The sequence below is a fragment of the Lissotriton vulgaris genome, chromosome 11 (genome assembly GCF_964263255.1).
Source record: "Lissotriton vulgaris chromosome 11, aLisVul1.2, whole genome shotgun sequence".
Lineage (NCBI taxonomy): Eukaryota > Metazoa > Chordata > Amphibia > Caudata > Salamandridae > Lissotriton > Lissotriton vulgaris.
In genome coordinates this window covers 649,731,426-649,745,789 of record NC_141699.1, presented here as the reverse complement: position 1 = coordinate 649,745,789, position 14,364 = coordinate 649,731,426, and the positions used below count along the sequence as shown (strand labels likewise).

Below are 14,364 nucleotides of genomic sequence, written 5' to 3'. Positions count from 1 at the left end.
CATTCAATATGTTTAGCACCAGAAATCTGGGTTGTCAAATGGGGGGGAATCATCTGTTGTCCTATCATTATATCTCATATGCAGCTGTCTGACAGAGACAATAGCGTGATGGGCTGGTACATATTTGATGACCTTGCCAGCTTTGCAGCAAAATGCCTCGTTTCAAGGATCCAAATACTTCAAAAACCAATGTCCTCAAAAGGCAAGGTGATAGTCCTTATCATTTAAACTGCTAGAGTTAAATATGCAGATCCTAATGCTCTGACCCACTAAGCACTAAACACACTTTAACCACTAGAGAAAAAGATGGAGTTCGTCTACAGAATTAGAGATATCAATATTATATATTAGAGCTTTGAATGCAGAAAAACACCAGTAAATTATACTGATTGTCACTATGATTAACCGTTTTAAAGCAACTCCTAATAAGTTTTAGAACAGAAACTGAACATTCATCAGCCACGCAGTTTGTCTGCTCTGAGGGACATACTAGAACACATGATCCTATATTTCCAAAAACTTACATTTTTCAGACCTTTGGTTATACAGCTCAAAGTATTCCATCTAAATCTAACCCAGACTACAAATGTCCCGAAGAAATGGGTTTCTGAGCCTGAAACATATCCCAGTTTGTGCCAAATTTGACTAGAATTAAGATCAGTTCTAGTTTTAATAAACAGTTTGACAATAATCAGACATCTAGATTCTGCTAAGTAGAACATCAACTTGTATACATCTGAAACTCATGCATACAACTCAAACAGCCAAATTCTAAATAAAGGACTGTAGTGCTGAATATCGACATGAAGACTATCATGGTACAACAATATCGAGGAGATAATATCGAGGAACAAAATATAAAAAGTAAAGCAGATATAGCAAAGTGTAGATTTTCTTATTCCTAACTCCACATTACATACCTTTAAAAAACATGTACCGCGTAGGTACATAAAAATCTAGACTTATTTACCTGTCGTGTATTCAAAGATTGTATGAATAATAAATCGTACATCTCCTCGCTCATGAGAGAAAGTTCAGTCTTGACACAGAATTTCTCTTTTAACTGTCTTTACTGGTTGGGTATCTGCATGTACCATTAGATTTTTAATTAGCATTGTTTTTCATTAAAACACATTTGCAAACTGATTTCTGTGAAACTGTTTAACTTAATTTACCATAGTTGCCAGATGGAGGACTAGATCAAATATGTTATGAGTACAGCGTAAGGTATAATTATGCACCACATTGGACTAATCTAGTGAAACCAATCAATGTAAATGTCTTTATTTGCTCAAAGTTGGTCACGATTTACTTAACTGAAAAATGTGTTAATTGACTAGAAGCACCCTCAACAACTTCACACAAATATCAGGCCTTCCTTTTCTGACCAACGAGGCATAAAAAAAATCTGGCATCAGAATGGAATGAATTTAATGATTTGTTGAACATTTTAATTTTGTGTGCAAGGCTTATTATTGCCAGAGCTTGGATTCAGAAAAATACGCCAACTGTTATGGAATGGTGGAGCTTTGTTAAAGAAATCTATGCTATGGAGACCACTCTTGCCAACTCAAAGGGCCTTCGGGCTAAACAAAAAACGGACAAAATCTGGGGAACATTTATGTCTTAAACTACTGGCATCTTTTCTTTCTTTTTCTTCTCTTTCTTTTCTTTTTACATGACCGTATTTTCGTTTGGGATTAATGTAATGCCTAAATGTGACTTTTGTATATTTTTGATTTGTTTTCTTGGTTTTTGTGTACTTTTGATGCAAATAAAAAATACTTTAAAAAAAAAAAAAAAATGGAATGCTGTACAGAATCGGCCTTAATTTGGTGATCGGTAATAATTTATGTGTATTTGGCAATAGTAACTCTTCTCTACTTATTCTACTTGATCTCTTGCCTGCTTTCAACATGGTTAATGACAAAATACTTACAGAAATACTTAAAGAAGACATGAACATTAGCAGAAAAGTAATAACCTGGTTTACATCATATCTCTAAATCATAAAGTATCACAAACCTGTGCAAAAACCTATTTAACAAGCCCTGGCAAAGCCTATGCACAATCTATTGACTTTGTCAATTGTTTTTTTAAATATTACACAGAAGTTGATCTGTTGTGCAACATGGCTTAAAGTTCAAAAAAGCACTATGACAAGGTCAATGACGCTGTGGCATAGTGCTTCAAACTGCATTACAGCGCTTTATCTAACTTTAAGACATGTTGCACAGCAGCCTAAATGCTGTGCAACCTGTAAAAAATCGTTGCCAAAGCCAATAGATTTCGCATAGGCAAAACCTTTGTTTAAAAAAACATTGACAAAACCAATAGCTTTCATAGAGGCAAAACTCATTGGCTTTGACAGTGCTGTTTTTTTCTAGAAGGCTGTCTTGCCTGGGATATGACCCTCTCTTGGAACAGGCCAGCACTGACTGCGCCCACATATACAGTAGAAAGTGCTGAAGAAGTTGTGTGTCCTTGCCTGATCCCTGAACTATGTCCTTATTTACTTTGCAGTTACACTAAGTTGTGTTTTCCTACAAGAACCAACTGGCTGTGAACAGCCGTCTGTGTGTTCAGCATCAATCACTTCCATGTTTTGGCAAGCAGGCTGCGGGCTGGAGTCATGGGACTGCTTGCTTGTTGCTGGCAACAATTGAAGCTGTCGGTGTGAAACTGTTAAGATGGCTCAGTGGTTTGGAGATGTGCTGTGGAGATCTGTTTGTACAGTACAGGCACCATTATCAATCCTGGGGGACTGTCATTTACATAAGATTGATAAAGTAGTAGTCTTGACTTGAGTGGGACAAAATTTCTAAGGCAGTCCTGATTGTTGATAAACGTATTATTCTAAATGACGACTCTTTGTATAAATGTTTACATGGACATAGTGAAAACAGTAAATATTGCCCTGTTGGTGGAATCAAGATCTTAATACCAACTCTCGATGTCACTGCACCATACAACACAAACATAATGGTCATGTTGTAAGGAATTCGCTGCCTGTAGCACACACTTCTTGGCACGCTACAGAAACGCTTATAACACCCTGTTTCTGTTTAGAGTGCTTGACCTGTCACTGTGGTGTTCAAGCTCTTACTAATTACAGAAAAACGGTTCTCCTTCACATCAAAATTACATAAGGGCTGAGAAGAACCTGCTTTGACTCAAATATTTTACTCTCAAAGCAAGCATGCCAAACTGTGAAACATGTGCACCACTGACTGAGCTATCTCAGCGCATCTTCAATGCCCCTATGCATGGGATGTGAAGTGTCACTGCAAGCCCTCCTGGATATTAGAAATACTACTTGGTAACCAGGCAAGAAACCAAAGCGCAGGCCCTCAACCAAAGTATTGGGCAATGTAAAGATACACAATGAGTAGAAGTTGTTTCTCAAAGGGGGAGAGTGGTTGGTTACCAATTCAACCTCATGAGTTCCCTCAAGAGAACGAATGTAACAAGAACAAAGGGTCTACCCCAAGCACACTCAAAATGAATGTACAATATAGTTAAGAGAGTCTTTATGTGTTGTTCCAAGTTCTGATTCTTTATTCAGGTATCCAGTATTCACAATTTAAACAAGTCATATTTCCAAGACACAGCTTGATGCAATGGTACAATCACAGAAAACAGCCAACACGTGTTTCCTTATGGACTGAAGCACACAAAAGACTTCTTTAGAGTTGCGAACCCAATGACAAACAAACTATTATACAACGAATCTGTAATAGAAAATAAAAAATAAAAAACGTTGAGTGAACCTCGAAGAGTGTCCGTCACCAAGATTTGACGAAAGTAAGAAAAAATAGGATCAGAACCAGCATAACACCGAATTCGTAGTGAATCTAAAGAAAAGGGATTTAGAGGGGGGATGTTGAATTATGTATCATGGAGGACAAAATATATAGTAGAATTTACCATAAGAGTACTAGTTGCAATGCTTTACTTCATGCAGAAAGCTGTCACCCTAAGTGTCAAATAAATTCTATCCCATATGGAGACATGGTGAGGGCCCATAGAAATTGCTCTGAAAAGAGGGAATTTGAAGAGACCATGGTAAATATAAGGAATGGATGTGAAGCAAGGGGCTACAATAGTAATGTTGTGGAGAATGCTGGTAATAAGGCACACAAACTGCACAGGAGTAATACACTGAAGCAGGCCCCTAATAAGAAATACTCACATGATACCAACAAAATCAGACTAGTAACAAATTACAGCATTGAGAGTAAAAAAAAATATAGGGCCCTTAAAAAACATTGGTACATACTGAAATCTGATAAATCATTACTGCCATACCTGTCATCGACACCAAGCATGACATTCAGGAAATGGCTAACACTTGCCAATATAGTTATCCCAGCTATTCCCGATCACCAGCCAGAGAAAATTGGTTGAGTGATCTACTAAAAGGATTTCACAAATGTGGACGGTGCAGGACATGCAGCACTGGTTGACAGGGCGAACCATTTTAATTTTAATAATACTGGAGATTACACAATTAGGATGTTTATTAATTGTGACACAAACATTTTAATTTACATTATTATAGGTATGTTTAGGAAAATTTACATTGGAAGTACTATCAGATGTTTGCTTGAAAGAATTGTTGAGCATTTTAGGGCACTAAAAAGGGTGACAATAGATATCTAATTGTTTCTCACATAGTACAAAATAAGCAAAATCAACATAAACATAAGTTCAGTTTCCATGGGATCGTCCATGTGAAGAATGATCCATGAGGAGGTAATAGGGAATTACAGCTTAGGCGCAGAGAAGCGCTGTGGATTATGAGACTTACAGCAGTAGAACTTGGTTTGAACGTAGATAGTGAATTACAGTACATTCTTGGTCATTGAATTCACATGTACTTTTATCTTGTTATGATTTGGTTTTCCATAAAAAAAAAAATTGGAGGGAGTCTACAAACAATAGGTATGTGTTAATACTATGTTAGAAGACTTGATACTGATAACGATCAGATAACATACTATACTGTGTAGATACTGTGTTAATGGTGATTACTTAGTTGACAAATAATAATTTTGTCCATTAGTACTTGGAAGTTGAGTAAGGCACTTTAGAAGTGACAAGCTGTAAATATATGATTATATTATGATGAACTACAGAATTAGTGTCTGTGATGTAATGAATACGTTACTGTGATGTAATGAATTGCTATAGCAGATACTCTGATGTTTCTCTCATATCTCGAATTTAAAAATCGTAGGCCCACATGCATCAAGCATTTTTGGAGTCGCAAACGGTGCGATTCCTTAAAATCGGCCGTTTGCGATTCCAAAAATGCTTTTTTGGATGCATCAAGCAATTTTAGAAATCGCAACATTTTTGCGATTTCTAAAATTGCGATTGCTTTTAAGAAATCGCAAATTTGCGATTTCTTAAAAGCAATGCATGATTACTTTTAAAATTGCGAAATCGCAATTAGGGGGTCAAATGTACCGAGTGGTTGAACCACTCGGTAAATTTAAAAGTGTTTAAAACGCTGAAAATGCATTTTTTTCAACATTCATGTTACGGACACACATGTGTATGAAACATGATGCGAAAAATAAATTTCAGGGGTGCATAGGGGGGTCCTTTGGAAATCGCAATTTGCTAATGCCTTCCCATTGCTTCCTATGGGCCTTTTGGCCCATAGGAACCAATGGGAATAGCGAATTCGCAAATTGTATTTCGGTAATTTATGCGATTTGGTAAAAATTGCGATTTTTACCGAATCGCATAAATTTACCGAAAATAATCATGCATCCCGTTTTGGGAATTCTAAAATGCGAATCGCTATTTTTCGCACTTTAGAAATCGCAAAAACCCGGGATGATGCATGTGGGCCTAAAAGTAATTCTGCCCCATGTTAGCTTTTTGTAAATGGCTTATTTTCTCTTTGACTGTGACTTTCTATCAGATCTTTTCCACTGTTCCTCTGATCCTACAAAAAAAAAATCCTGCATGTATCTTTTAGGAGAATCCTACCATAACGATCATGGAGGTGTTAATGGCTGATTTTCCTAAACCTCTGAATCATGCAAGAGATGAGCTCAGTTTTTGATATTTGTAACAACTATTTTGCTTTTAATAAATACGAGTTATGTACTATTGCTTGGTTACGTTGATTAGGGAGTATATTTTGGTATTTCATAGGGGATACGTACAGATTTCTCATGTGAACTTCCCTACTTCAAGATGGCGGTCTTTTACGGTTTTAGTTACAGGAGCTCGTCACGGTTTGTCACTTAGAGATTTCGCTGGTCCGAGTAATTTTATATTTATATTTTAAAAAATTTACTCACCCTTTAAACGAGTAAGAAACAGTACAGTACGGAGTACTAAGTAAAATTATATGTTGCTTAACAACACTGTTGACTGAGTGTTTGTTGCTCGTATGTGATTGCCATTGAGAAAATAGAATACAGCTACTTGTAAACTGCGATAGGGGGAATCCCATTACATGATAAAAGACTGGATATTGTTGCATATTGTCTTTTAAATCTTAAAGGCTTGTTGAACTGAATACGTGAGAATTAGATTTATCCTCAAGTACTATATTTGTATCTTACCACTCTAAGATGGCGAATACGAGTATGTTGGGCACTGTGTGATTTTTCATCAGGTGATAGAGTAGTGGGTATAAATTCTCACGTCAACTGAGGGGATTTCCTACATATGGAACCCTTGCAGGTACGATAGGTAGTTATACTTCTTTACAGATGGGTTAATGCTTAACGGATGGCAGCTTTCAGATTGATGGTGGGGTGAAACTATGGTTCCCCCCTCTTTTCTATTGTTGGACTTAGAACTCTCCAAACTGGACGGTTTTTCGTACTGTAATGAAAATATTTAATCATATTTGTCAGAGTGGGAATCAAGCGGGACAAGCTTTAAGAGCCCCGCCTGTATATATTGTGTATCTTACTCGCTGCTATATATATATACATGTAATTTTTCAGATTGTGAAATGGCTGTTGGATACGAGTGAGTCCAGATAAAGGGTTTATGATAGCACTATAAATACCCTCTGAATATTGAATAATGTTATCTTCCACTGTAATGTAGGAGCCTGTCCCTTATACTACAATTGCAGGGTGGGTCCATTAGAGATGTAGCAAGTATTTGATCACACTCTGTTTTGTGTCTGACAATGGTATCATTCTTTGTTTTAGGTCATGAACTCGTGATCTACCCTACTACCTTATAACTCTATAACTATACGCTACCTACACCTCTACTTCTATGAGTGTGTCGCATGCAAATCTGTATATAATTATAATGATATAATTAGTGCTGTACCGTGTACATCAAAGGTGAGCATGAACGCTCTCAATAATACGATGTTTAACTGTGGCTCTTGTACTATTGTTAAGTCCTGGTGGCTATAATAAAAATATATATTTTTTATATTTGTTTATGATTAGAGTAAGTGGAAGATTAGAAAATTTGAAATTATCCTCACGAACTTCGGTTATGTTCCTCACTTGCAAGGATTACCTCAGCAAGTTAGAAGGTGATTCCTTCTGTTTGGTATTATTTATAAATAACTTCGGGCATGAGCCCTCTTGGAAGTGAATAATGGGTTATATTTATACCTACAGAATTTCTAAACATTTTTCAAGTTGGCCTATCCAGATTGACTAGTGTATTAAACTGGCAAATTTATCAGGTGATGTTTCATAGACTGCTAATGTGTTCAGAGAATTGGGTGCTTCACAGTCTCTTGACTCCCTCCTCTGAAACCCTTTTCTTTGGATTCACTACGAATTTGGTGTGGTGCTGGTTCTGCTCCTATTTTTTCCTACTTTGGTCAAATCTTGGTGACGGGCACTCTTCAAGGTTCGCTCACTGGATTGGATTTTTGTTCTCTGTTACAGATTCGTTGTGTAATTGTTTGCTTTCTCTTTGGGTTTGCAGCCCTGAAGAAGTCTTTTGTGTGCTACAGCACATGACCAAACACATGATGGCTGTTTTCTGTGATTGTACCATTGCATCAAGCTGTGTTTTGGAAATATTACCTTTTTGAATTGTAAATACTAGATACCTGAATAAAGAATCGGAACTTGGAACAACACGTAAACTCTCTTAACTATATTGGACTATAAACATTCATTTTGAGTGTGCTTGGGGTAAACCCTTTGCACTCCTGGATATTGATTGAGATAAATGCATGTCTCTATAAATCAATCATCTCTCTACAACCCCTTTGAAACATCCCTTCTACATTAACCATTCACTTGGACTGATGACTTTTGTTTTACCTGAGGTCCGAGGTAAAGGTTAGTGGCTTCTATAATATTCTAATGTACCCGCGCCAATAAAAAGGCGAAACAATGAAGATCTGATTGTTAAGGAGCCACAAATGAAAGAGAAAAAACAATGAGAGTGTTAAAATGTTCATTTTGTTTTATTTTAGTTTTGGAACTTGCCATCGTCCACACAGTTACTGAGCTAGCTCTATGGGTAAATGGACGGTCTGCTCTGATAAACATGTGTGATACCTGCAGTCTTCAAATTCTAAGCCTAGGTACACTGACTTAGCATTTAACCGTAAATGGGCTGATGAAAGGAGTGCTTTTGAACTAGGTAATTGTAACACCTGCTGTTTACAGTGCCAAAAAGTCTCAAGACCATTACAGCAGGGCTGTGTAAACATTCTGTTGTAATATATCTCAAATTTCAGGCGATAAATGTTTCATTTAAGTAAACATAATTATAATCCAAACATTGCATGGCCTGTGGGCTTGTTTTGGGCAAAGAGACTGTGTGAAGAACTTTGGTCACATAGCCTAAGAGAAGCTCTAATGGCAATGGCATGGAGAGAGCAAAGAGAGTGCCTGCAGGAACATGCAGAGAAAGGACACCGACAACAGAAAGCAGTACTTGGTCCATGCTCCATGGCACGATGAAGACTGGAAACTCAGGAGGAAGAAAGAGTCAGCGAGGAGGTGCTGACCAATAAGAAACAAGGAAAGGAGAGTGACATGGGAGTCACGTAAGAGACATCCAATGGTAGGTAAAGTAACATGGGAGCCACTTGTGAGTCAGCCAATAGCAAGTAAAGGTAAGTAAGGGGGGGCTCTAAGCCTCTTTTAACCCCTCCCATGCTCGTGACGGAACAGTTCCCTCACGAGCCTCGGGTGGGCTGTGCTAGTGACGGAACGGTTCTGTCACGGCCCGCTCGCCACGCCTGCGCGGCGCGAATTCCGCGCCTGCGCTGACGTTCTGAAGAGCGGGCGGGGCCGTTACGGAACCCTTCCGTCACAAGCACAGCTCACCCGCAGGCCGTGACGGAGTGGTTCCGTCACGAGCACTGGACCGCCGCACGGCACGCCTCCTCCTTAGCGCTGCGGCGGAATAGCAGCCGCAGCGAAGGCGTTAATGTTCAATACAAGACAGGTACACAAACAAAATGCAAGAGATGTGCAGGCAAAACTTAGTAAAGGATACAAAAAGTGTGACATGATCAGCATGGTCAAACTCAAACTTTTTGTGTCTTTATTATTTTTTGCCTGCACAGTGCTTACCACTCTTCACCAGGTGTATTGAGCATAGGGTTGAGATACCTTTTTTTGTGTAGGTTAGCTGGGAGCTGTATCCACAGACCATTCCGGATCCTCTGATCAATCCTAGCTGATTAGATCATTTAATACCTAACCAATAGAACTCTGAAGGTATAAGTAGGAACGCTCACACTAGCCCAGTTCTTCTCTCCCAAGTGGGTTCTCAAGGTTTTATTCAGCACTAATCCCATTTAACCTTTCCTCTGAACATCTTGGAGACATAGTCATAGGCTCAGGCATTTCTTATTAGAAATATACTGACCAAACTCAGTGATACAATTCGTTGTTAGTGCAGACTTTCCCTTTTACACAGAGTTGTCCCCAGGTAAGACTGGACAGCTTCCGAAGCAAGTCGGGGCAGCCCTCTTCTTGCATGACCGGGAGATCACGTCTGCCCTGGTGGGGTAGTAAGGGTGAATAGAGGAGAGGACAATGAGTTTGACGAGCCAAGTCCTGCCAGGCGCTAGTAGTGCATTTAACAGTGGTGGAGGCCAGATATCTTGGGACCGCAGGGGTGCTCAAATATGCTGAACATGATGTGGGGGTCATGTATCCGTCCTCTATCGCTAGGTGAGGCATGTAAGGGGAGATTTATCCAGTAGGCTTCGAAGTGAGCCTGAGTGCAGATGAAATAAAGTTCTATATCAGGTACCTCAAATCCTCTGGCCGCAAAGGGTCATGTGAGAGTGTCCCAAGTCAGCCTGGCTTATTTTCAGCCCCAAACAAGATGAATCAATTGGGTTTTGATATCTTTAAAAAAATGGCAGCTGGGAGCTCAGGCAATATACTGACCAAACTCAGTGATATCTAAAATTTCAAAATCTGACAGCAATTCTCACCTATTAAAAAATTCACAAAAATATTAAGGGCTGGATGATATGTAACCTGTTTGAGACTGAATTTCTAATAATTTCTCCACCAGAAGCCATCATCCTAGTTCAGTCTTAACTGTAGTCTTGCACCATGCCAGAATTTAACCTTGAAAACATAGTCTGCATTGTGTCATTGGGCTTCAATCTCTACAATTAATTGAATCACCAATTGCACGTAAACATGACACCGACAAAGTCTACTATGTGGAATCATACCTCATATCCCAAAACGAAAGCTCGATACTAGAGTCTAGTCCTGGGTTCTACCAACCCTTAATTATGGCAACTGTTACATCTTAATCGCGTTCCAAAAGTAGAGTTAACGCCATTAAGGAGTGCTTCCCATACAGCAGCACCTTTTGTTTCTAGAAGTCAACATATTATTCAAACGACACAAGAGGTATACAAGAAATCAACATAAATGCATAAAGGGCCATCTTGCGACAATTCTGAAGCGATAACTGCAGCTGAACCTCTCATTTTAGGACCAATGAATTTCATAAAAACACAATACCTTTCTTGTAGCACTTCCAAAATATAAAATTCTGTTTCTCCTTCTCTGAACACAATCTCATTACACTGTTCTTTTTTCAACTCAAACAATATTTACAAACTAAATTCGAATAAGCACTGTACAATTTCTACAAAAATACTATACGCTTTAATCAAGTAGTGGCTAATAATATGCCAACCTAATTTGTCCTCGTACTGATTCCAAGACAATTTGGGCTAAGCTTTAACTCTCTTCAAAACTACTATTGCGTATATTTAATTGAATTTAATATTGTATCTTTAGCTTATATTTTCAAATATCTAACCCATTGGTCAAATATTACCTTTTTACATATACTTGCAATGAAACATTCCTAACACTGTGATGTAAACTATTTAATTTGTGTTTTCTTTCCAGTATCGTTACATGTTGTTTGTCAACTTTCCCACATGGTAAAGCTCTCTGAAACAAACAGATAATTTTTACACTATGTAAAACTGTGTAAATATAATGATCAATATACTCACGGTGTTTACCGTTGATATGTTTGTGTCATCCCAGTTTATGAACTAGCTTCTTGTTCTGTTATTTGATATTATCTTTATATTAAATAGAAGGCAACTGGAGTGCTAATCTACACAAAGAATAAATCTGCTATTCAGTTGCTGATAGCCTCAGGTAATGTACTTAATGAATCCACAATGACAGACATGGATTAAAGTAAATGTATTTAAGACAACAGAGTCCCCCAACTACGCTTGTTCCCTCACCTGCCAAACTGCCACCATCATCAACATTCTAAAGCCAACTTCATATCAACATTCCACTTGGAGGAAGGAGCTATATATTACAGGTAAGGAGGGTGGGAAGTTCTAGGATGGATATAGACAAAGTTAAAACATACCAATTTGTCTTAGATTACAACACATCTCCTTTTATAAAAAAAATGTAAAGAAGATTAGTTTTAGGATATCTAGTACCCTGCATAATCTGATTGCCAACTCAGTGGTTGGTGACATCTGATCGACCTTGGGTTTGTGCTTTCAGTAGGTGTAATGGGGTTCACATTTTTGCCTGTCTTAGAAATTAGAAACTCTGCACACATGACCGTTCTGTCCATACTCCAAGTGTGTCCACCATACAGAATGACAGAATGTTGTTTGATATATGTTATCCTCACTGGTTCAGAGAAAGACATGAATTTAGTTTGCACAGAGGAAGGTCGCTTGACAACAACCAATTGTCCTATATGCCAATCACGTTGTAGAGCTTCCCACTTGTCATTATACCATTTTTCAATTTTGCTTTGATGCTTTTCGAATTTACCTTTTACCTTAATTCTGTCAACCCAAACAGGATCTCCGCAATTAAGCCAATTAGGTGTTAGCATTAAATCAGGATTCCTTCCTTTCCAAGAAATAAAAGAAGATATACCAGACACAGCATTAGGGGATGTTTGGTAAGACCACAAAATTTTTGTTCACAAATTTGTCCACAGATTTCCCCATTGTATGGGCCAATTGTTTGGCCTCCTTCACAATTTTATTTACTCTCTCTAATAGTCTGTTTGCTTTTGGACAATATAGAGAGGTTTAATGTGATAAATAGACAATTTATTTAGGATAATGTGCGATTTCTTCCTGGGTGAATTGTACCACATTATCAGTCACCATGGTACTGGGAACACCTTCATTAGAAAATGTGTCTGACAAAAACTCAATCAAGGTGAAGGTGTTAATGTTGTTTATTATTATAAATATTATTATTACTATTAAGGGAAGCTTGTAAAGCGCCCTGGTTACGCCCACTGTCGTGTCTCCGCGCTGTAGTAAGTGGGAGATCCTAGAGCCCCATACCCAGACCAAAATGCCCAGGCCCATTAATGAAGGAACAAGAATGTTTTAAGCTCTCTTCTGAACCTGGTCTCAGAAGGTTCTAACCGAAGCTCAAGAGGGAGTGTATTCCAGCTCCTGGCCGCCAAGAGCCGGAATGATCTGCCACCCATTCGGGCTCTCTTGACTATAGGGATCCCCATCAGGCCAGTCCCAGTGGATCTAAGGGACCGGATAAGCCTGTAGACAGTAATGAGATTCTGCTGGTACCTAGGCCCAATGCCTTGAGTGATGCGATGGCACGTACAGAGGGCCTTAAACACAATTCTCTTCCTGACAGGAAGCCAGTGAAGAGCGTCCAAGGCCCTTTTGGACTCGGCCCTTCTTGGAAGCCTAAGGACCAACCGAGCCGCCGCATTTTGCAACACCTGAAGCCGGTCAAGACTCTTGACCGTTGCACCTAGATACAGTATATTGCTATAATCTAATTGCGAGGTGACAAGAGCATGCACCAACGTCCTCCTAGCTTCTATAGGAAGTAGGTCCATAGTTTTGCGTAGACCTTTGAGGACACCAAAACAAGTCCCCACCGCACGTCTGATCTGATGTGCGAATGTAAGATCCGAATCTACCCATACACCCAGGTTCTTAGCCTGGGCGCATGGCATCGGGGCTGGTCCTAAGCAGGACGCCACCATGCCGATGACCACACAGATGGCCCCCCCCCCACAATGAGCACCTCTGTCTTGCTACCGTTCAACTTCAGGCAGTTGTTGGCCATCCAGGAGGCAAGTTCCTGAATGCATGCTCTGAAGTTGGAGGCAGCCAGATCCGGTGCCTGTGATAGCGAGATAACCAGCTGCGTGTCATCGGAACATGACACAGTCCGGATTCCAAAATCCTCCACAATACTCGCCACTGGGGATACATATAGATTAAATAAGGTGGGGCTCAGGGCAGAGCCCTGCGGCACACCCTGATCCAGTTTCACAGCTTTAGAATAATGGGCGCCCTGTCTGACATGGAAACTACGTTCCGTCAGAAATGATTGTATCCATTTTAGCTTTTTTGCTTTAGTAGTGACCCAATGAGAATGGTAATCTAACATTACAAACATGTATTTGTTTATTTTAGGCAGATTTAAGGGCCCTTTGATGTCTAAGCCTAGTTTATACTGAGGAACAACACGTCTCCCTACCAGGGAGACGTCCCCTTGGTGCTTCGCTATTGATCCAATAAAATTGGACTGATTTAATTTGTATTGAGACCTAAATTCTTTTAAAAAAGTTTAAATCCACAAGATTTTCTTTATGGTAGAACAGCGCAGGATTTATTTCATCATCCTGGAATACGTTCAGAAATACATTCCATGTATTAAATCATATGATAATGCAAAACATTTACTTTATCCATAACCCAATGCATTTCGGGCTAGTTTAGCCTTTCATCAGGGGGAGTTCAATTCTCTCCCGTGATTCGTATAGAGCTCGTATCTTAACTGTGCAGGGTCCAAGCCTAGTTTATCCCATGGTTTGGGTGGTACTTACACAGGGGGAAAAGGAACCTTCTGAATGTCCTTGAATTTG

At 39.1% G+C, this 14,364-nt stretch overlaps 1 protein-coding gene across 1 annotated transcript in view; it reads right to left on the bottom strand.

The window, feature by feature from the left end:
• PLEKHA2 (pleckstrin homology domain containing A2) overlaps window positions 1–14,364 on the bottom strand; it is a 747,617-nt gene that overhangs the window by 577,736 nt on the left and 155,517 nt on the right. The window lies entirely within an intron of this gene.